The 21,647-nt window shown below is 46.5% G+C and overlaps 1 long non-coding RNA gene across 6 annotated transcripts in view; it reads left to right on the top strand.

Moving 5' to 3' along the window:
- The window catches only part of LOC143961671 (uncharacterized), an 88,489-nt gene extending 73,310 nt beyond the window's left edge, over positions 1 to 15,179 (top strand). For 5 of the 6 annotated variants that reach the window (XR_013270524.1, XR_013270523.1, XR_013270521.1 and 2 more), the window contains one exon: positions 14,981 to 15,179. This is a non-coding gene — a long non-coding RNA (uncharacterized LOC143961671). Of the gene's footprint in view, positions 1 to 7,909; positions 8,077 to 14,980 lie in introns of all 6 variants that reach the window. The other variant, XR_013270525.1, reaches the window with a different exon arrangement.
- The last annotated feature ends 6,468 nt before the right edge of the window (positions 15,180 to 21,647 follow it).

The raw sequence follows: 21,647 nt of genomic DNA, 5'->3' as shown, positions 1-21,647 counted from the left end.
ATTTCTCAACATTAAACCTCATCTGCCACATAGTCGCCCAATTAGACAGAGCATTGAGGTCGGCTTGTATATTGGAGACATCCTGTAAGGACGTTATTCCACTGCATAGTTTGGTGTCATCTGCAAAGATGGAAATGTTACTTTTGATCCCAGACCCAATATCATTTATTAACATATTAAAAAGTAAGGGGGTCCCAGCACTGAACCTTGGGGTACACGACTGATAACCTTAGACCATTCAGAGTAAGAATCATTAACCACTACTCTCTGAATCCTGTCTTTTTTTTTTTATCCAGTTTTCTATCCGTTTACAGATTGATCTTTCCAAGCCTGTAGACTTTACCTTACACTGTGTCAATCGCTTTTGCAAAATCCAGGTATACCATGTCCACCGCCACCCCTCTGTCCAAGTATACCATGTCCACCGCCACCCCTCTGTCCAAGTATACCACGTCCACAGCCACCCCTCTGTCCAAGTATACCATGTCCACCGCCACCCCTCTGTCCAAGTATACCACCGCCACCCCTCTGTCCAAGTATACCACATCCACCGCCACCCCTCTGTCCAAGTATACCACGTCCACCGCCACCCCTCTGTCCATGTTAATGAGTCCCTAAATATTAGAAACAATGGCCATTAAATTACAGAGCTCAGTTCTTTTAGGATCCGTGGGTGGATGCCATCTGGTCCAGGTGCTTTATCCACCTTTATTCTGTCTAAATATTACTGGATCATATCACTTTTGAGCCATCGGGGATCATTTGGGTCACTACCACCCCCATTATGGACATGAGCTCCCCCATATGCTCCTTTGTATACACAGAACTGAAGAAAGTATTTAATAAATTTGCTTTCTCTTTGTCCCCCGTCACCCACTACAGATTATTTTGCAAGGGGCCTACAAGCTCAGACCTGACCTTTTTACTATTGATGTAGTCAGTTTGTAAAATAAACAGATAAAGAGACGAGTAGACGTAACATGAAATATATTGGAACAGATCTGGTTGGCGATGGTGGAACTTTCCGCCTCATCTTGGCTCCTGTATTGTCTTCCATTGGCCGTTTAAGAAACAACAAGCTGCAGAACAGCCGGGGCTGTTGTAAGAAATCACCGGGCCCCGTACAACCTACCTGACAGGGGCCCGCCCCGGCATGTGGGTTCATGTGTTCAGCCCCCCGAACACAGACAATGTGTATTTGGGGCTCTCAGATTAGGACCTGTATATCCAGTGTATATAGTGCCCCCTATGGAATATCCGGTGTATATAGTGCCATTAGCTTATACACATATATTATATAAAGTATTTCACACATTTTTGCAAATATTTTATTCTATCTTTTCATGTGACAATACGGAAAAAATGACACTTGTCTACAATGTAAAGTAGTGAGTGTACAGCTTGTATAACAGTGTAAATTTTCTGTCCCCTCAAAATAACTCAACACACAGCCATTAATGTCTAAACCGCTGGCATCAAAAGTGAGTACACCCCTAAGTGAAAATGTACAAATTGGGCCCAAAGTGTCAATATTTTGTGTGGCCACCATTATTTTCCAGCACTGTCTTAACCCTCTTGGGCATGGAGGCCACCAGAGCTTCACAGGTTGGCACTGGAGTCCTCTTCCCCTCCTCCATGATGACATCACAGAGCTGGTGGATGTTAGAGACCTTACGCTCCTCCGCCTTCCGTTTGAGGATGTCCCACAGATGCTCAATAGGGTTTAGGTCTGGAGACATCCTTGGTCAGTCCATCACCTTTACCCTCAGCTTCTTTAGCAAGGCAGTGGTCATCTTGAAGGAGTGTTTGGGGTTGTTATCATGTTGGAATACTCCCCTTTGGCCCAGTCTCCGGAGGGAGGGCATCATGCTCTGCTTCAGTAAGCCACAGTACATATTGGCATTCACGGTCCCCTCAATGAACTGTAGCTCCCCGGTGCTGGCAGCACTCATGTAGCCCCAGACCATGACACTCCCACCACCATGCTTGACTGTAGGCAAGCCACACTTGTCTTTGTCCTCCTCACCTGGTTGCCCCCACACACGCTTCACACCATCTGAACCTAATAAGTTTATCTTGGTCTCATCAAACCACAGGGCATGGTTCCAGTAATCCATGTGCTTAGTCTGATTCTCTTCAGCAATCTGCAGGCTTTCTTGTGCATAATCATTAGAAGAGGCTTCCTTCGGGGATGACAGCCATGCAGACCAATTTGATGCAGTGTGCGGCTTATGGTCTGAGCACTGACAGGCTGAGTCCCCACCCCTTCAACCTCTGCAGCAATTCTGGCAGCACTCATATGTCTATTTCCCAAAGACAACCTCTGGATATGACGCTGAGCACGTGACCTCAACTTCTTTGATCGACCATGGCGAGGCCTGTTCTGAGTGGAACCTGTCCTGTTAAACCGCTGTATGGTCTTGGCCACCGTGCTGCAGCTCAGTTTCAGGGTCTTCTTATAGCCTAGGCCATCTTTATGTGCACTGCTGAAAAATTTGGTGGTTTTTGTTTCATTCGTGTCTTTTTATTTATTTATTTATTTATTTATTTATTTTTTAGCTCATACGTTAGGATTGCAATTCGTAAATTTGAAAATTTAGTAAATTCCTGAAATTTGAAAATAAGAAATAACTTACTAATAATATTGTAATTTCCTTTCAAATTTGACTGTTAGTGAATGTAACAAATACAAATTTATCCAAAGTTTCAAATTATCCGAAATAACGAATGCCGCATCTAAACAAACGTAATGAATTTATAGAAAATAATAATATAATAAAAACGTTTTTTATTATTGTAATTTTATTATTATTAATTTATTACGTGCCATTCGTTATTTCGGATAATTGGTAACTTCGGATGAATTCGTATTCATTACGTTCATTAACAGCCAGATTTGAAAGGAATTTTCAATACCTATAATTTAATAGTTAAGCTAATATTAGTTATTTCAGATTTCCGAATATTCTGAGAAATTTGTTAAACGGGTATTCGTTAATTGGGATATTTCCAAATTACTGAACTTGTTGAAATTAGTTTAAAAAAACGAATTCGGAACTAAACGAATAGGCAGAATATGTGCGATGTCCTGTGTGGGAGCACTATGTGCCCTGGCAGGACACCTTGAGGGATTTATCCTCACTTAGAGTGGAACCTACTAAGAAATTGATGCTTGAGAGCGCTCAGAGGGTATTTGAATTTGGGGACAAGAACGGGAGGCTGCTGGCCTTGCTGGCCAGGGGCCAACACAACGCAACCCACCTTGGTAGGCTAAGGGACCTGGATGGCCATCTGTTGACATCAGTGCAAGATTTATGGAACTCTAGCAGACCCTGTACTCCTCTAGGGCAAACTTTGACGACTCTGAACTACTCCACTACCTAGATCAAATCTCGCTCCCCTCCTTAGAGGCGGGGAAGTGCGCGGAGCTGGATAAAGACATCTCCCTTGAGGAAGTGCAGGAGGCTCTGGGGTCCATGCAGGGGAGGAAGGCCCCTGGCCCTAATGGAGTTCCTATAGAATTCTATTCGGTATACCAGGAATTTTTAGCCCCTGAACTTACTTCATCACTGCAGCAGTCCTCTAACCTGGACTCTCTGCCGGATTCGTTGTCTGAGGCGATCGTGGTGTTAGTGCCCAAACCTGGTAGGGACCCTGAAGAGTGTGCCTCCTACTGGCCTATCTCCCTAATTAATGCAGATGCTAAGCTACTAGCGAAAATACTGGCTATTAGGCTCGGTAAGGTAATAGAGGACCTCATTCATTTTGATCAGAACGGGTTCATGCTGGGCAAGGGCACAGATATCAATATTCGCCGCCTGTTCCTAAATCTGGCCACCTCCCATGACAATGCAGGAACGAGAGTCATAGCCTCTCTGGACGCGGAGAAGGCTTTTGACTCTATTGAATGGGTATACTTATGGGCGGTGTTGAGGAAATATGGGGTGGTACCCAAGTTCTTGCACTGGCTAGGCTTATTATATAAGATCCCTAATATAAGACTGGTGTGGCAGTCCAGCAGTATAGTGGGGCTTTGGGTTGGCCCTCTTGAGGAGAAAATATCACTGTATGCGGATGACACCCTGCTGTATCTACAGGATGCAGGTCCCTCGCTGCAGGCTGCTCTGGAGGTGTTTGACAAATTCGGACGATTCTCTGGAATTCGTATCAGTTGGACTAAGTCAGTCTTATTCCCATTAGATACACAGGCGAGAAATTCTGCATCTCAGACCGCGCTGCGTTGGGTGACAGAATTCACGTACCTAGGTATCAGAGGGGCCTTCCAACGACTTAACCTTCAGCCCATACAGTGCCTTTGCGAAAGTATTCGGCCCCCTTGAACTTTTCAACCTTTTTCCACATATCAGGCTTCAAACATAAAGATATAAAATTTTATTTTTTTGTGAAGAATCACCAACAAGTGGGACACAATTGTGAAGTGGAATGAAATCTATTGGATATTTTAAACTCTTTTAGCAATTAAAAAACTGAAAAGTGGTGCGTGCAAAATTTATTCGGCCCCTTTCTTTCAGTGCAGCAAACTCACTCCAGAAGTTCAGCGAGGATCTCTGAATGATCCAATGTTGTCCTAAATGACTGATGGTGATAAATAGAATCCACCTGTGTGTAATCAAGTCTCTGTATAAATGCACCTGCTCTGTGATAGTCTCAGGGTTCTGTTGAAAGCGCAGAGAGCATCATGAAGACCAAGGAACACACCAGGCAGCTCCGTAATACTGTTGTGGAGAAATTTAAAGCCGGATTTGGATACAAAAAGATTTCCCAAGCTTTAAACATCCCAAAGAGCACTGTGCAAGCGATCATTTTGAAATGGAAGGAGTATCAGACCACTGCAAATCTACCAAGACCTGGCCGTCCCTCTAAACTTTCAGCTCAGACAAGGAGAAGACTGATCAGAGATGCAGCCAAGAGGCCCATGATCACTCTGGATGAACTGCAGAGAACTACAGCTGAGGTGGGAGAGTCTGTCCATAGGACAACAATCAGTCGTACACTGCACAAATCTGGCCGTTATGGAAGAGTGGCAAGAAGAAAGCCATTTCTCAAAGATATCCATAAAAAGTCTTGTCTAAAGTTTGCCACAAGCCACCTGGGAGACACACCAAACATGTGGAAGAAGGTTCTCTGGTCAGATGAAACCAAAGTCGAACTTTTTGCCCACAATGCAAAACGATATGTTTGGCGTAAAAGCAGCACAGCTCATCACCCTCAACACACCATCCCCACTGTCAAACATGGTGGTGGCAGCATCATGGTTTGGGCCTGCTTTTCTTCAGCAGGGACAGGGAAGATGGTTAAAATATTGAGGGGAAGATGGATGCAGCCAAATACAGGACCATTCTGGATGAAAACCTGTTGGAGTCTGCAAAAGACCTGAAACTGGTACGGAGATTTATCTTCCAACAAGACAATGATCCCAAACATACAGCAAAATCTACAAAGGAATGGTTCACAAATAAACGTATCCAGGTGTTAGAATGGCCAAGTCAAAGTCCAGATCTGAATCCAATCGAGAATCTGTGGAAAGAGCTGAAAACTGCTGTTCACAAACGCTCTCCATCCAACCTCACTGAGCTCGAGCTGTTTTGCAAGGAAGAATGGGCAAGAATTTCATTCTCTCGATGTGCAAAACTGATAGAGACATACCCCAAGAGACTTGCAGCTGTAATCGCAGCAAAAGGTGGCTCTACAAAGTGGAGCCTACGCAAGGGGGCCGAATAATTTTGCACGCCCCACTTTTCAATTTTTTATTAGTTAAAAAAGTTTCAAAAATCCAATAGATTTCGTTTCACTTCACAATTGTGTCCCACTTGTTGGTGATTCTTCACAAAAAATAAAAATGTTATATCTTTATGTTTGAAGCCTGAAATGTGGCAAAAGGTTGAAAAGTTTAAGGGGGCCGAATACTTTCACAAGGCACTGTAGTTACCCGCCTTAAAGACTATTGCTCTCGTGGACTAATCTGCTTCTTAACCTCCTAGGACAAATTAATATATTGAAGATTTATCTTCCCAAATGTAACTACATCTTCAGGAATTGCCCTGTATGGTTACCCCAGTTCTTTTTCAGGGACCTGGAGAGTTGCATAGACTCCTTCTTGTGGCGGGGCTCCTCCCCACGGATGGCCAGGTTAACTCTCCAGCTCCCTGTTGATTGTGGAGGATTGGCCCTGCCTAACCTGCTGGTGTACTACTGGGCGGCCATGTTGGTCATGGTCAGGTGGGGATTCGAACAAACCAGGGCTAAACACCGGATATACTTCATGCCTCAGAGACTGCATAGAATATGCCCACAGAGGTCCCCAAATTGTCCGTGATGGCAGTCTCCTGACAGCACCTGGGCCAGGTAATGTGGTGGCTGCCTGTTCCCTCCCCCACCACCCTCCTTTCCTCCCATCCTCATTATGCATGCTTAACCTGCTCCAGTAAACCGAATGCTCTGATGCTACATATTTATGTATGTACCCACTTATGGTATTTGAAGTATATAATGTGTAATGTACCATGTTATCTCAAATAAAGACTGACCTTGTTTTAAAAAAAACAAAAAAAAACGATTTGCACAAGCCTAAACGAAAGCTCTATTTGTGGGAAAACCGTTACCCATCAGAAAATGCAACGGAAGTAATGTTGCAAACAATATTGTGCACGTGCTTTGTGTTCCAGTATGGCCGCTATGCATTTTAATAGGTTTCCTGATGTGACAGAACATGAAGGTGACAGCGGACATCTTCTTACACCCAGGCAAGTCTATATTTTCCCACTTATTCTAGCAGTTAACTCACCTTATAGACTAATTCGCCACTGAGCAGTGCTGGGTGTACCAAGATGGCTGCCACCACCTTCTGCCTGCTCACCTGGATGTAAGAAAATGTCCGCTGCTGTCTTTGTGTTCTGTCAGATTAGAAACCTATTGGAATGCATAGCGATCATGCTGGAATGCATGGCACATCCGCAGTAAGCATTTTTTGCTCAGAACGTTATTTTCTGATCCGTAGCGGTATTCTGACAGGACACTGTATCGCAAATAAACTATGGCCTGGTCATGAAGGGGGGTATATCTTCCGGAGGTGAAGCGGTTAATATCCTGACCACCCCTCCGGACTCTTGCATACAGCGGCCGCCCAGTGCTGCCGGCGTGCCGGTCAGTTTATCGCAATACACAACCTCATAGTAAGTATCCATCATAATGTTCAAAATAGAAATATCTCATTGGTTAGCCTGGTCACGTGGTCATGAGGGCTTTCTATTACAAGCATTAGGATGGATACATCAGGGTCAAGAGGGGTGGGTGGGATCGGGCCGGACCGGGATACCGGGACATTTCCCGGTAGGCTGCCTGCCCTGGGGCTGCTTCGATCTATGCTGTGGCTGCAGCGCTCCCCTCCCTCTTCCTCCTACTTGTAACACACAGCGCGGGAGACCGATGTGTCCCGGAGCTCAGTGTTTACTGTTCGGCGGCTCTGTGACAAAAGTCCTACCCTCCTTCTAGACCAGCTCATGTGATAGACGCAGTGGACGCATGGTGAGGCTGCAATGAGGGGCACAGTAAGGCAGCAATGATGGGCACAGTGAGGCTGCATGGACTGGCACAGAGGCTGCATTGATTGGCACAGTGGGGCTGAATTTGATGGGCACTGGTGAGGCTGCATTGATCTCTTGTATGGCATGGTGAGGCTGCAATGAGGGGCACAGTAAGGCAGCAATGATGGGCACAGTGAGGCTGCATGGACTGGCACAGAGGCTGCATTGATTGGAACAGTGGGGCTGAATTTGATGGGCACTGGTGAGGCTGCATTGATCTCTTGTATCATGTCCACAATCTCTGGCCATCTCCTGTAATATGCCCGCAGCCTCTGACCATCTCTCGTCTTATATCATGTCTGCAGTCTCTGAGGGAGTCTGGAGAGGAGTCAAGAGTGGGAGCTCCGCCTACATTTGAGGACATGGGAGAAGTCAGACATGTGTGGACTGTGGAGAGGAGTCTATAGGATAAAACCAGAGCCACCATGCTGGAGACAACTGACTGAGCCCTGCACATTGCACCTGAGAGGAGGTCAGTGACAGCACCACTAGGCCAGTCTGAGGTGGGGGTCACTGATGTAAGGGGGGAGTGAATACAGTGATGTAAAGAGACACTGATATAAAGGTTTTCCCCTTATATCAGTAGCCCCCCCCTCCTTACCTTAGTGTATTTTCTGTAGAAGGTGGTCCCCCTCCCCCCCCCCCCCCTCACATTCCAAGAGTGCCTGGTGTCCCCCTTGATGATTTCTTCACTTTTACTACTTTTAACTGAAATTTGCTGTTTTATGTATATCTATATATCCCTAGCACTATGTGCTTTCATATCTATCTTATCTATATATAATACGCTCTTCAAACGTGCTTTAAAACGCATGGTTTTTCCCTTTTTATGAACAAGAAATAATGACGTTATGCTATTGGGCTGGTATAATGATTCTATGGGACTGGTATGAAATTATTTCCAAGGCTGGTTTTTATTCCCAGTCCGGCCCAGGGTGGGATATTTGAAGCTCTTCTTTCTTTTGGGACTCCTTACCGGAAGAGTCGCTTCTCATTGGTCAGCAGGGTCACATGGCTGTGCCATCCAATCACCACTTGGCATTGTGAGCATTAGGATGGATACAGCATGTTTTCCGGAGGGGTTGGGCGGGATATTTGGAGTAAATTCACCTTTTCATTTCTCATTATAAGGTGAACTTACATTTTATCTGAATTAGGAAATAGTGCGAGTTATAGGGGAGAGTTCAGAGACTGGTGCAGCTCTGCAGAGAAACCAATCAGCTTCCAGGTTTCTTTGTCAAAGCTTAATTGAAGAAGCTGAAGCTAGAAGCTGATTGGCTGTCATGCACAGCTGCACCAGATTTTGCACAATCCAGTTTTAGTAAATCTCCTCCAAAATTGTTATCAATATTTCTGTAATTTCTGGTACTATTTGTACCAATGAAATATATTCCTGGGTTGTAGAGTTTGCTCGGCCTGAGGAAGGATTGGTTGCTATCGGAAACTGTCGCCAATTTTGTAACAATAGCGCGATTGGAAGTTCCTGTCCAATAACAACTTGTAGTAAATCTCCTCTAATGGACCACAAATGACTGTGATTGGGTATTGGGTTAGGTTTGGGGTTTAGGGGATGGGGGGGGGGGGGGGTCAATATTAAAGGGCTGGGGTTGGAGGGGGGTAAGAGTTAGGATTAGGGGGTGAAAGCTGAACATACACCAGGAGGTTGCTGATTAATATCGGGTTGTAATCAGTTAATAAACGGAAAAAGAGACGAGTAAAATAAACAGAAAAAGAGACGAGTAGAAGTAAAATTAAATATTTATTGGAACAAATCTGGTTGGTGATGGTGGAATTTTTTTCCTCTTTTATGGCTCCTGTATTGTCTTCCATTAGTCTTCCATTGGTCGTCCAATGAGAAGCTGCAGAACAGCCGGGGCTGCTGTTTTGAAATCACAGGGCCCCTGTACAACCTATTTGAGAGGGTGTATATACTAGGACCAATTTTGGACAGAAGCTAATTAACCTACCAGCATGTCTTTGGAATGTGGGAGGAAACCGGAGTACCCGGAGGAAACCCACGCAGACACAGGGAGAACATGCAAACTCCAGGCAGATAGCGTCGTGGTTGGGATTCAAACCAGCGACCCTTTTTACTGCTAGGTGAGAGTGCTAACCACTACACCACTGTGCCGCCCATGTGTGGCATGTCACTGATCTCTGCTCCCAATCACAGGGAGCTGTGATCAGTGACACTGTCACTAGGCAGAATGGGGAGATGCTTGTTTACATTAGCATTTCCCCCGTTCTCCCTCTCCTGACTGCAGGAGAGCTTTAGGTGTCTGTCCCCCCAACAGACTCCTCTCTGCTCCCTGCTCCATTGTAAGCTCAGTCTTCACTTCACAATCTAAGTCTGGTTCCCTTGTAGTCTTTGTTCCAGCTCCACTGTAGTTTCTGTGCCGGCTCCCTCGTAGACTCTGTGCCGGCTCCCTCGTAGACTCTGTGCCGGCTCCCTCGTAGACTCTGTGCCGGCTCCCTCGTAGACTCTGTGCCGGCTCCCTCGTAGACTCTGTGCCGGCTCCCTCGTAGACTCTGTGCCGGCTCCCTCGTAGAATCTGTGCCGGCTCCCTCGTAGAATCTGTGCCGGCTCCCTCGTAGACTCTGTGCCGGCTCTATACTATATATACTAAGACCAATTTTGGACAGAAGCTAATTAACCTACCAGCATGTCTTTGGAGTGTGGGAGGAAACCGGAGTACCCGGAGGAAACCCACGCAGACACAGGGAGAACATGCAAACTCCAGGCAGCGTCGTGGTTGGGATTCAAACCAGCAACCCTTTTTACTGCTAGGTGAGAGTGCTAACCACTACACCACTGTGCCGCCCACGTGTGGCATGTCACTGATCTCTGCTCCCAATCACAGGGAACAGAGATCAGTCACATTGTCACTAGGCAGAACAGGGAGATGCTTGTTTACATTAGCATTTCCCCGTTCTCCCTCTCTCGACTGCAGGAGAGCTTTAGGTGTCTGTCCCCCAACAGACTCCTCTGCACACTCCTCCCCGCTCCATTGTAAGCTCAGTCCTGACTTCTTCACTGTTTCCCTTGTAGTCTTTGTTCCGACTCCCTTGTAGACTCTGTTCCGGCTCCACTGTAGTTTCTGTGCCGGCTCTCCCTCGTAGACTCTGTGCCGGCTCTCCCTCGTAGACTCTGTGCCGGCTCCTGGCGTCAGGCTGGAACTGATGGGAAGAGGGGACTAAGTCTACGAGGGAGTGGGGAGGAGACTGCAGGAGAGCTTTAGGAGTCTGTCCCCCACTGACTCCTCTCTGCACAGTCCTCCCTGCTCCATCGTAGGCTCAGTCCTGACTTCCTCAGTCTGACTCCCTTGTTGACTCTGTCCCCATTCCCTTGTAGAATCTGTCCCCGTTCCCTTGTAGACTCTGTCCCCGTTCCCTTGTAGAATCTGTCCCCGTTCCCTTGTAGAATCTGTCCCCGTTCCCTTGTAGACTCTGTCCCCGTTCCCTTGTAGACTCTGTCCCCGTTCCCTTGTAGACTCTGTCCCCGTTCCCTTGTAGACTCTATCCCCGTTCCCTTGTAGACTCTATCCCCGTTCCCTTGTAGACTGTGTCCCCGTTCCCTTGTAGACTCTGTCCCCGTTCCCTTGTAGAATCTGTCCCCGTTCCCTTGTAGAATCTGTCCCCGTTCCCTTGTAGACTCTGTCCCCGTTCCCTTGTAGACTCTGTCCCCGTTCCCTTGTAGAATCTGTCCCCGTTCCCTTGTAGACTCTGTCCCCGTTCCCTTGTAGACTCTGTCTCCGTTCCCATGTGGACTTCGCCCAGTTCAGCTATTTTATATGATGTGTCCTGTTCCTAGATCTGGTAGGACTTCCTTGAAGCAGCGTGTCCATCAGACTTTGTGCTCTCTGGAAGTCCTGTTTCCTAGGGGGATATATGATGATTTCTGGATTTCAATGGTGGTAGATGGTTGAGAAAGAACACTAGGCGCGAAGTCCCCCGCCATATTTTACATCAGTTTCCATAAGCTCCATCCTGGCGTGTTTCGCGTTCAGTTTAGATTCTGTATGGCTCTCCATTGATCACTCTCAAATGAAAAGCCATCGACTTGCTCATTGTCTGGAGAGTTCTTATGGTCTAGGAGGTTCTCCTGTGGTATCTTCCGCCTTGTAAGGTGTCTGAGGCTCTGAAATAGAAAAAGAGAACAATGAGATCCATGAATGATTAAAGGAAACCCCTCTATGTAGGGATTTCCTTTAATGGCTGAGAATAGGATTATCTACGTTTTGCCGATAGAAAAAAAAGGTGCAAAATCGCGTCCTATTGATTTCAATGCGACGACCCCTATTGGCACAACTACATACCTTTCGACGTACAAAGAATGGAGGGCGTGTCTCTCTCGCCTCCACCTCCTCCCAGTTTATTCCTCGGAAAAATGGGTGGTCTCTGATGTTGTTGATGGTCGCTTTGTGCTCCTCTTTGCTTTTACTCTGGAGCTATGGGGAAGAAAGAAAACAGAAAAAACATAAGACGACAGTAATGGCGCATGAAGTGCGCCGACTCTCTGGCGGAGCCTATATGTCTACTCTCCTTGTCCTTCTAGGACTGTGTCACTACTTACCTTTTTCAGCAGGTCCACGAAGTCGGGGTAGTTGTCAACCAAGTATGGTGGCCTTAGACAGTTCGTGGGATTGTCTAGCAAACTTAATGATGACTTAGCACCAAAAGCCAGATCAAGTAACGTACCCCCCAACCAGTAATAATCGATGGCTGGATCAAACGGCATCTGTGGGGAAACCTGAAAGAGAAGGATAAGGATGAAAGGTCAGGCTAGAAACCAGCAACATCAACATTACAACAAGTATTTAGTTTCAACGTGTAAATGTTAAAGCCCTGGGGTGGGTGGTAGCTGGATGTGGCCCCCAGGAGTGGACAGGAACCCCAGGGCCAGATGATAATTAGACAGGACCTACAGGGCCAGATGGTAGCCGAATGGGAACCCCATGGCCAGATGGTAGCTGAAAAGGGCTTCCTAGGGCCGGACAGGACCCACAGAGCCAGATGGTACCTGGACAGAGCTCCCCAGGACTGGACAGGAAGCTCAGAGCCATATGGTAGCTGGATGGGAACTCCAAGGCCAGATGATGGTTATACGGGGCCCCCCCAGGACTGGACAGGACCCTCAGGGCCAGATAGTAGCTGGAAAGAGCCCCCAGGTGCAGATGTTAGCTGGACGGGACCCACAGAACCAGATAGTGGCTGGATGAGACCCCCCAGGACTGGACACGATACCCAGAGCCAGATGGGTAGCTGGATGGGACCTCCAAGGTCTATAATCCAGTTCTAATCTGATAATTGCTCTTTATTTACAGTTTCTCTTTAATTCAATCCTAGTATGGTTGATAATTGCCCTGTGTATGGGCACATTGGACTTACCTTGCGTTCAGGCGTGTAGACACTTGCAATGCCGAAATCCGCTATTTTGATGTGACCGGTGCTATCTATGAGGACGTTGTCAAGCTTTAGGTCTCTGTGGAGAAAAAAAAGAGTGTCAGTTCTGCAGTTCAGACAATGATCCCTCCCATATATCCCAGTATTACAGATCCACAGAGGGATGAACAATCACAAAGCTCCCTTTCCTAGCGCCACCCAACGTTTCCTATGATCCGGTCTGCGTTCCTCCATCCTCCTCTCCTTATGTGTGCATCCAGTGGAAAGGCGGACGTTGAAAGGAGGAGGAGGAACCGGTCACCATTGGGTGTTCAGGCAACGGGAGAGGGGAGGGGGTGGGGAATTGTAAAATAAATAATAGTACTTACTGGTGTATGACACCTACGGAGTGGATAAACTGCAGACCACACACGAGCTCCGCTGCGGTCAGTCTGAGGGTGGTGATGTCACATTTTCCTGCCATTTCCACCAGATCTCCTCCGCTCAGATATTCCATGACATAGAAGAAGTGGTCCTGGGGGGGAAACACAGACAGGTCAATCGATGCATTTCACTTAGGAGGTCCAAATCAGAGTCACATGGTGTATATGTATATCTACCCAAATATACTGCATGACGTCTACCTATACCTACCTACAGTCCGTCCATTCATATCTACCTACACTATATCCATCCATATCCATATCTACCTACGCTATATCCATCCATCCATCCATATCCATATCTACCTACGCTATATCCATATCTACCTACACTATATCCATCCACATCTACCTACACTATATCCATCCATCCATCCATCCATATCTACCTACACTATATCCTTCCATATCTACCTACACTATATCCTTCCATCCATATCTACCTACACTATATCCTTCCATCCATATCTATCTACACTATATCCATCCATATCTACCTACACTATATCCTTCCATCCATATCTACCTACACTATATCCTTCCATCCATATCTATCTACACTATATCCATCCATATCTACCTACACTATATCCTTCCATCCATATCTACCTACACTATATCCTTCCATCCATATCTATCTACACTATATCCATCCATATCTACCTACACTATATCCATCCATATCTACCTACACTATATCCATCCATCCATATCTACCTACACTATATCCATCCATCCATATCTACCTACACTATATCCATCCATCCATATCTACCTACACTATATCCATCCATCCATATCTACCTACACTATATCCATCCATCCATATCCACCTACACTATATCCATCCATCCATATCTACATACACTATATGCATCCATCCATCCATATCTACCTACACTATATCCATCCATCCATCCATCCATCCATATCTACCTACACTACATCCTTCCATCCATATCTACCTACACTATATGCATCCATCCATCCATATCTACCTACACTATATCCATCCATCCATCCATCCATATCTACCTACACTATATCCATCCATCTCTACCTACACTATATCCATCCATCCATATCTACCTACACTATATCCATATCTACCTATACTATATCCATCTATATCTACCTACACTATATCCATCCATATCTAGATCTACCTACTCTATATCCATCTATATCTACCTTCACTATATCCATCCATATCGTTATCTACCTACACTATATCCATCCATCCATATCTACCTACACTATATCCATCCATCCATCCATCCATATCTACCTACACTATATCCATCCATATCTATATCTACCTACACTATATCCATCCATCTATATCTGCCTACACTATATCCATCCATCTATATCTGCCTACACTATATCCAACCTATGTCATTCTATGTACATCACATTTCTGAGGTCACTGGCCCAGCAATGATGTCACCAGACTGGGCAGATGATGACATCCAGATATCGTGAAGCAATGTTTGCACTATTTTATATACATGCCATTCATTTTATACTTCTCTCTCTTACGAAAAATAGACTTACCTCCGTCTGGAACGTGGTGTAGGTGTGGGTACAATAATGGCAGCCCCCCACCTTCTCCAGGGCACGACGTTCACACAGGGCGAATTCTTTGCCGTATGAAGCTATCTGCAACTTCTGAACGATCTTCACGGCCACCAACACGCCGCTGTCAATGTGAGTCGCCAGCATCACCTTGTAGGAGAGGGAGAGAGAGAGATGGTTAGTACATTATATTATTCCATGTGCTCTAACTGCTAGGCCTGGTTCACACACGTTTTGCTGTTTGAAGCGCATTCTGCATTTGGATCGCACTTCAGACAGCAATACAGAGGAACCACACATGTTGTGCATGTTGTGTGGGAGGCGGTTGCAACACAGCATTGTTTATTCAAATGGGTCAAGTTCAGCCACAGAGCATGACAAGGGGGTATCATTCCTGCCGCCACATCGGCGAAGGAGAGCATTTGTACACCCCCAGCAACAGGGGGAGCAGTAGAGGGGTGGGGTTTTAAAAGGAGTGTGTGTGGCTGTCAGTGGGTAGAGAGGTGTCGGCTGCTATGGGAAGCCGATCGCCACTTGCGGGCCCCCGGGAGGCAGATGTCCCAGGTGCCCACGCTAGCACACCCCTGTCTGGCCAGTTACTGGAGCTCAGTGCCGGAACTTGTTGTGGCACTGGGTTTCGGGATTCAGCTGTACTCCCCTGTCAGCGGCTCTGCGTGCGGGTTATTTTGTTGTTTTTTTTCGTGCGGGGGAGGGGGCAGCTTTTTTGCCTCCACCCTAGGCCTGGGCCTTGTCGGCCTAGGCCAAAACACAGCACTGTGATCCCCCCCCCCCCCCCAGTGTGTGTGGGCCCCTCCATTCTAATTGCTTACTTACCGTCCCAAAGGCTCCCGATCCAAGTTTCTTATGGAAGATGAAACTCTCCAGAGTCAAGTTGGTCTCTTTGTGTCCTGTAGGGGCCACTACGAATTTTGTAGGGGCCGCTATGCATTCTGTAGGGGACACTACGAATTTTCTAGGGGCCACTACGCATTCTGTAGGGGCCGCTACGCATTCTGTAGGGGTCACTACGAATTTTCTAGGGGCCACTACGCATTCTGTAGGGGCCGCTACGCATTCTGTAGGGGTCACTACAAATTTTCTAGGGGCCGCTATGCATTCTGTAGGGGACACTACGAATTTTCTAGGGGCCGCTATGCATTCTGTCGTCCCGCCGTCTGCTAGAGAGAAGAAAGAGAAATAACGTTTATTGCCTCGCCCTGATACAGGTCTTATCACTGATTTCTATTGGTAATTGAAGTCTCCAATACAGAAAGAAGAACTGATCCCGGAAGTTTACATTTACACAGGGAAATTATCATCCAATCACTGACTAACTGCAGGCTTAGAGCAAGTCTATAGGTGTTCTAAGTCATTTTATGGTGGTTAATTTTCACTACCATACCTAGGAATCGGGGGGGGGTTAAATGTTCACTGCCATTCCCAGCGTTGGGGGGGGTTAAACTTTAATTGCAATGCCCAGCAGTGGGGGTAAAGGGGGGGGGGTTGAGATTTCACTGTCATAGCCAGCAATGAGGGAGGGGGGCAGAATATGGTGGGGTTAAACTGTTACTGCCTTGCCCACTAATATGGGGGGGGGTGGGTTAGACTTTCAATGCCATGCACAGCAATTCGGGCGGGGGGAGATTATGGGAAGGTTGAACTTTCCTTGTCATGCTAAAGCAATGGTGGAGGGGGGGCTAGACTTTTTCTGGAGTTAAACTGTCACTATCTTGCCCAGCAATATGGGTGGGGGAGGGGGGACTTAGGCGTTTAAACTTTCACTGACATGGCCAGCAACGTGGGGGGAGATAATGGGGGGTTTAAAAGTTTCAGTGCCAAACCTAGAAGTTTGGGGGGGTTAGGAGAGGGGATGTGGGGGGGGGGGTCCATTTGATAATTTATTTTGTTAATTATACGTAAAATTGGTATTTGATATCTCCTCCTCTGAGCCCAGTTCCTCTTTAGGGATGAATTTGGTGGAGGAATTCCTTGTTCCTCTTTCATATGTACTATTTGAAGATTTACAACTAATCCTTACATCCTTCGTCACTCCTCCTCCTCTTCCTCAGATGGCTCTCACATTCTGTGTCCTGGGACCATCTCCTTTTCTCTCCTTTTCTCTCTGAAGAACTCTGGAGATCCTCACTGGTTGTGGAACTGCTACTCTTGCTGGGAGCCTGGTCTGCCTGCTCAGTGGAGCTCCCTTTTTCCTCCTCTCTGCTCCTCTTCCTGGGAGCCTGGCCTGTTTGCTCAGCAGAGCTCCCTACATCCTCCTCTCTACTCCTCTTCCTGGAAACCTGGCCTGTTTGCTCAGCCAAGCTCCCTACTTCCTCCTCTCTGCTCCTCTTCCTGGGAACCTGGCCTGTCTGGTCTGCAAACATCTCTAGTTCCTCACTGGCGCTGTAATAGATTTTCTCGTTGCTCCTCTTCCTGGAAACCTGGCCTATCTGCTCAGCAGAGCTCCCTACTTCCTCCTCTCTGCGCCTCTTCCTAGGAACCTGGCCTGTCTGCTCTGCAAACATCTCTAGTTCCTCACTGGCGCTGTAATAAATTTTCTCGCTGCTCCTTTTTCTGCTACTCTGATTGGACAGTGTGGATGTTCCAAAGCAAAGTTCCTCTCTGCTAATCCCTTGTCCTCTCTGCATGGCAGCTTTTATAATTTAATTAGATATGAAATAATAAAGAAAAGTGATAATATAAACTTCTCTTCCTCTTCCTGCGCTGTGTACAATATATACAATCTATATATGAAGGTTATATATGGAATATTCTCCTATAATGGTATGCTGATAGAGAGCTCAGAATTCTGTGTCTGCACTCGTCTGTCTCCAATACACAATGACTCTCCAACTGCCCGACACTCTGCTTTTATAGGCTGGGAGCCCTCTATGATGTCACTTCCTGTCACATGACCAGCCTGAGCTTTCAACTGACACTAACTGACACTTATGCCCATATATGGTAAACAGCCCGGATCATGTAAACAGCACTGATCATGTGATACAGATCTGACATATACCAAAGTGTTGTATAATTTTACACATTATTCATATACATTTATATAGTGCTGACATATTCTGTAGCGCTGTGCAATAGAAAACTATTATTATTACTAATATATATATATATATATATATATATATATATATATATATATATATATATATATATATATATATATAAGAGCTCTGATCTATTCTGTTACATTGTACAATTTTATATATTATTATTATTCAAATATCCAGCCACAGTCTGATCTTCCAACTGACACTAACTGACACTTATGCCCATCCATATATGGTAAACAACCCAGATCATGTAATATGGATCTGACATATACCAAAGTGTTGTACAATTTTACACATTATTTATATACATTTATATTAATTAGTGTTGACATATTCTGTAGCGCCGTGCAATTCAAAACTTTTATTATTATTACTAATATATATTTAAATATTACTGACCCATTCAGTAACATTGTACAATTACATAGTATTATTACAGATTTATATATAGCGTTGTACAATCAGTATTATTATTATATATTTTATATAGCGCTGACATTTACCATAATGTTGTATAATCAGTCATTATTATTATTATTATTATTATTATTATTAATAAAATTAAACATTTTATATAGCACTGACATATACTGTAGCGTAGTACAATCACAAATTATTACTATACATTTTATATAGCACTGACTTAAAACGTAGCGCTGTACAATCGCTTATTTTTACTTTTATATTTATATAGCACAAACATATACCGTAGCGTTGTACAATCACACATTATTACTATACATTTTATATAGCGCTGACATCTACCATAGCTTTTTACAATCACCTATTATTATACATTTTATATAGCACATTACAGGTCCCCCCCATCACATTACAGGTCCCCCCCATCACATTACAGGTCCCCCCATCACATTACAGGTCCCCCCATCACATTACAGGTCCTCCCATCACATTACAGATACCCCCATTACATTAGAGATACCCCATTGCATCAAAGGACCCCCATCACATCAGAGATCTCCCCATAAAATCATAGGACCCCTCCATCATCTCAGAGATACCCCCATCATCTCAAAGATACCCCCATCACATCAGAGGCTACCACCATCACATCAGAGGCCCCCCCCCCCCCCGATATCACATCAGAGGACCCCCCATATCACATTCGCGATCCCCCATCGCATCAGAGGACCCCCCTTCACATCAGAGGACCCCCCCTGCACACCAATTATTACTATTATTATACATTTTATATAGCACATTAGAGATTCCCCCATCACATTAGAGATTCCCCCATCACATCAGATGACCCCCCATCACATCGCAGGTCCCCCCCCATATCATATCACAGGTCCCCCCCATCATATTACAGGTCCTCCCCCCATCATATCACAGGTCCCCCCATATCATATCACAGGCCCCCCCTTCACATCACAGGCCCCCCATCACACCACAGCCCCCCCCCATCACACCACAGCCCCCCCATCACACCACAGCCCCCCCATCACACCACAGCCCCCCCCATCACATCACAGGCCCCCCCATCACATCACAGGCCCCCCCCATCACATCACCGGTCCCCCTATTACATCAGAGGACCCCCATCACATCACAGATCTCCCCATCTCAAAGATACCCTCATATCACATCAGAGGCCCCCCCCCATTACATTAGAGATACCCCATTGCATCAAAGGACCTCCATCACATCGGAGATCTCCCCATAAAATCATAGGACCCCTCCATCATCTCAGAGATACCCCCATCATCTCAAAGATACCCCATCACATCAGAGATCTCCCCATAAAATCATAGGACCCCTCCATCACATCAGAGGACCCCCCATATCACATTAGCGATCCCCCATCGCATCAGAGGACCCCCTTCACATCAGAGGACCCCCCCTGCACACCCATTATTACTATTATTATACATTTTATATAGCACATTAGAGATTCCCCCATCACATTAGAGATTCCCCCATCACATTAGAGATTCCCCCATCACATTAGAGATTCCCCCATCACATCAGATGACCCCCATCACATCACAGGTCCCCCCCATATCATATCACAGGTCCCCCCATCATATGACAGGTCCTCACCCCATCATATCACAGGTCCTCCCCCCATCATATCACAGGTCCCCCTTCACATCACAGGTCCCCCCCTTCACATCACAGGCCCCCCCTTCACACCACAGGCCCCCCCATCACACCACAGGCCCCCCATCACACCACAGGCCCCCCATCACACCACAGGCCCCCCATCACATCACAGCCCCCCCATCACATCACAGCCCCCCCCCATCACACCACAGGCCCCCCATCACATCACAGGTCCCCCTATTACATCAGAGGACCCCCATCACATCACAGATCTCCCCATAAAATCATAGGACCCCCCATCAAATCAGAGATACCTCCATCATCTTAAAGATACCCCCATATCACATCAGAGGCCCCCCCCCCCCATTACATTAGAGATACCCCATTGCATCGAAGGACCTCCATCACATCGGAGATCTCCCCATAAAATCATAGGGCCCCTCCATCATCTCAGAGATACCCCCATCATCTCAAAGATACCCCCATCACATCAGAGGCTACCCCCATCACATCAGAGATCTCCCCATAAAATCATAGGATCCCTCCATCATCTCAGAGATACCCCCATCAAATCAGAGGCTACCCCCATCACATCAGAGGTTACATCAGAGGCCCCCCCCGATATCGCATCAGAGGACCCCCCATATCACATTAGCGATCCCCCATCGCATCAGAGGACCCCCTTCACATCAGAGGACCCCCCCCCTGCACACCCCTTATTACTATTATTATACATTTTATATAGCACATTAGAGATTCCCCCATCACATCACAGGCCCCCCCCATCACATCACAGGTTCCCCCCCCCATCACATCACAGGTCCCCCCATCACATCACAGCCCCCCATCACATCATAGGTCCCCCTATTACATCAGAGGACCCCCATCAAATCAGAGATACCTCCATCATCTCAAAGATACCCCCATATCACATCAGATGCCCCCCCCCCATGTCACATCAGAGGTTCCTCCCCCCCGTCACATCAGAGGTCTCCCCGTCACATCAGAGGACCTCCCATTATCATCAGAGGGACCCCTCATCACCTAAGAGGACCCCCGTCAAATCAAAGGTCCCCCATCACACTAGAGATATCGCATCACAGGATCCCCTATTACATCAGAGGACCCACATCATATTAGAGACCCCCCCAGCAAATCATAGGACCCCCCCCCCATTACATCAGAGGAATCCTCCTCACATCAGAGATATCCCCATCACATCAGAGAGATCCCCATCACATCAGAGATCCTCCATCACATCAGAGGACCCCCCCCCTTCACATCAGAGAACCCCCATCATAGCAGAGATCTCCCCATTACATCAGATTATTCCTCATCACATCAGAGCCCCCCCCCCCCCTCACATTAGAGATCCCCCTTCGCAATAGACATCTCCCCATCACATCAGAGGACCCCCCGATATCACATCAGAGGACCCCCCCATATCACATCAGAGGTACCCCCCCCATATCACATCAGAGGTACCCCATTACATCAATGGACCT

Source organism: Lithobates pipiens, unplaced genomic scaffold (genome assembly GCF_037356315.1).
Source record: "Lithobates pipiens isolate NorthernLeopardFrog02 unplaced genomic scaffold, aLitPip1_a1.2 Scaffold_8, whole genome shotgun sequence".
NCBI lineage: Eukaryota > Metazoa > Chordata > Amphibia > Anura > Ranidae > Lithobates > Lithobates pipiens.
The sequence above is the reverse complement of the archived record's forward strand: the minus strand, read 5'-3'. Positions and strand labels throughout refer to the sequence as shown.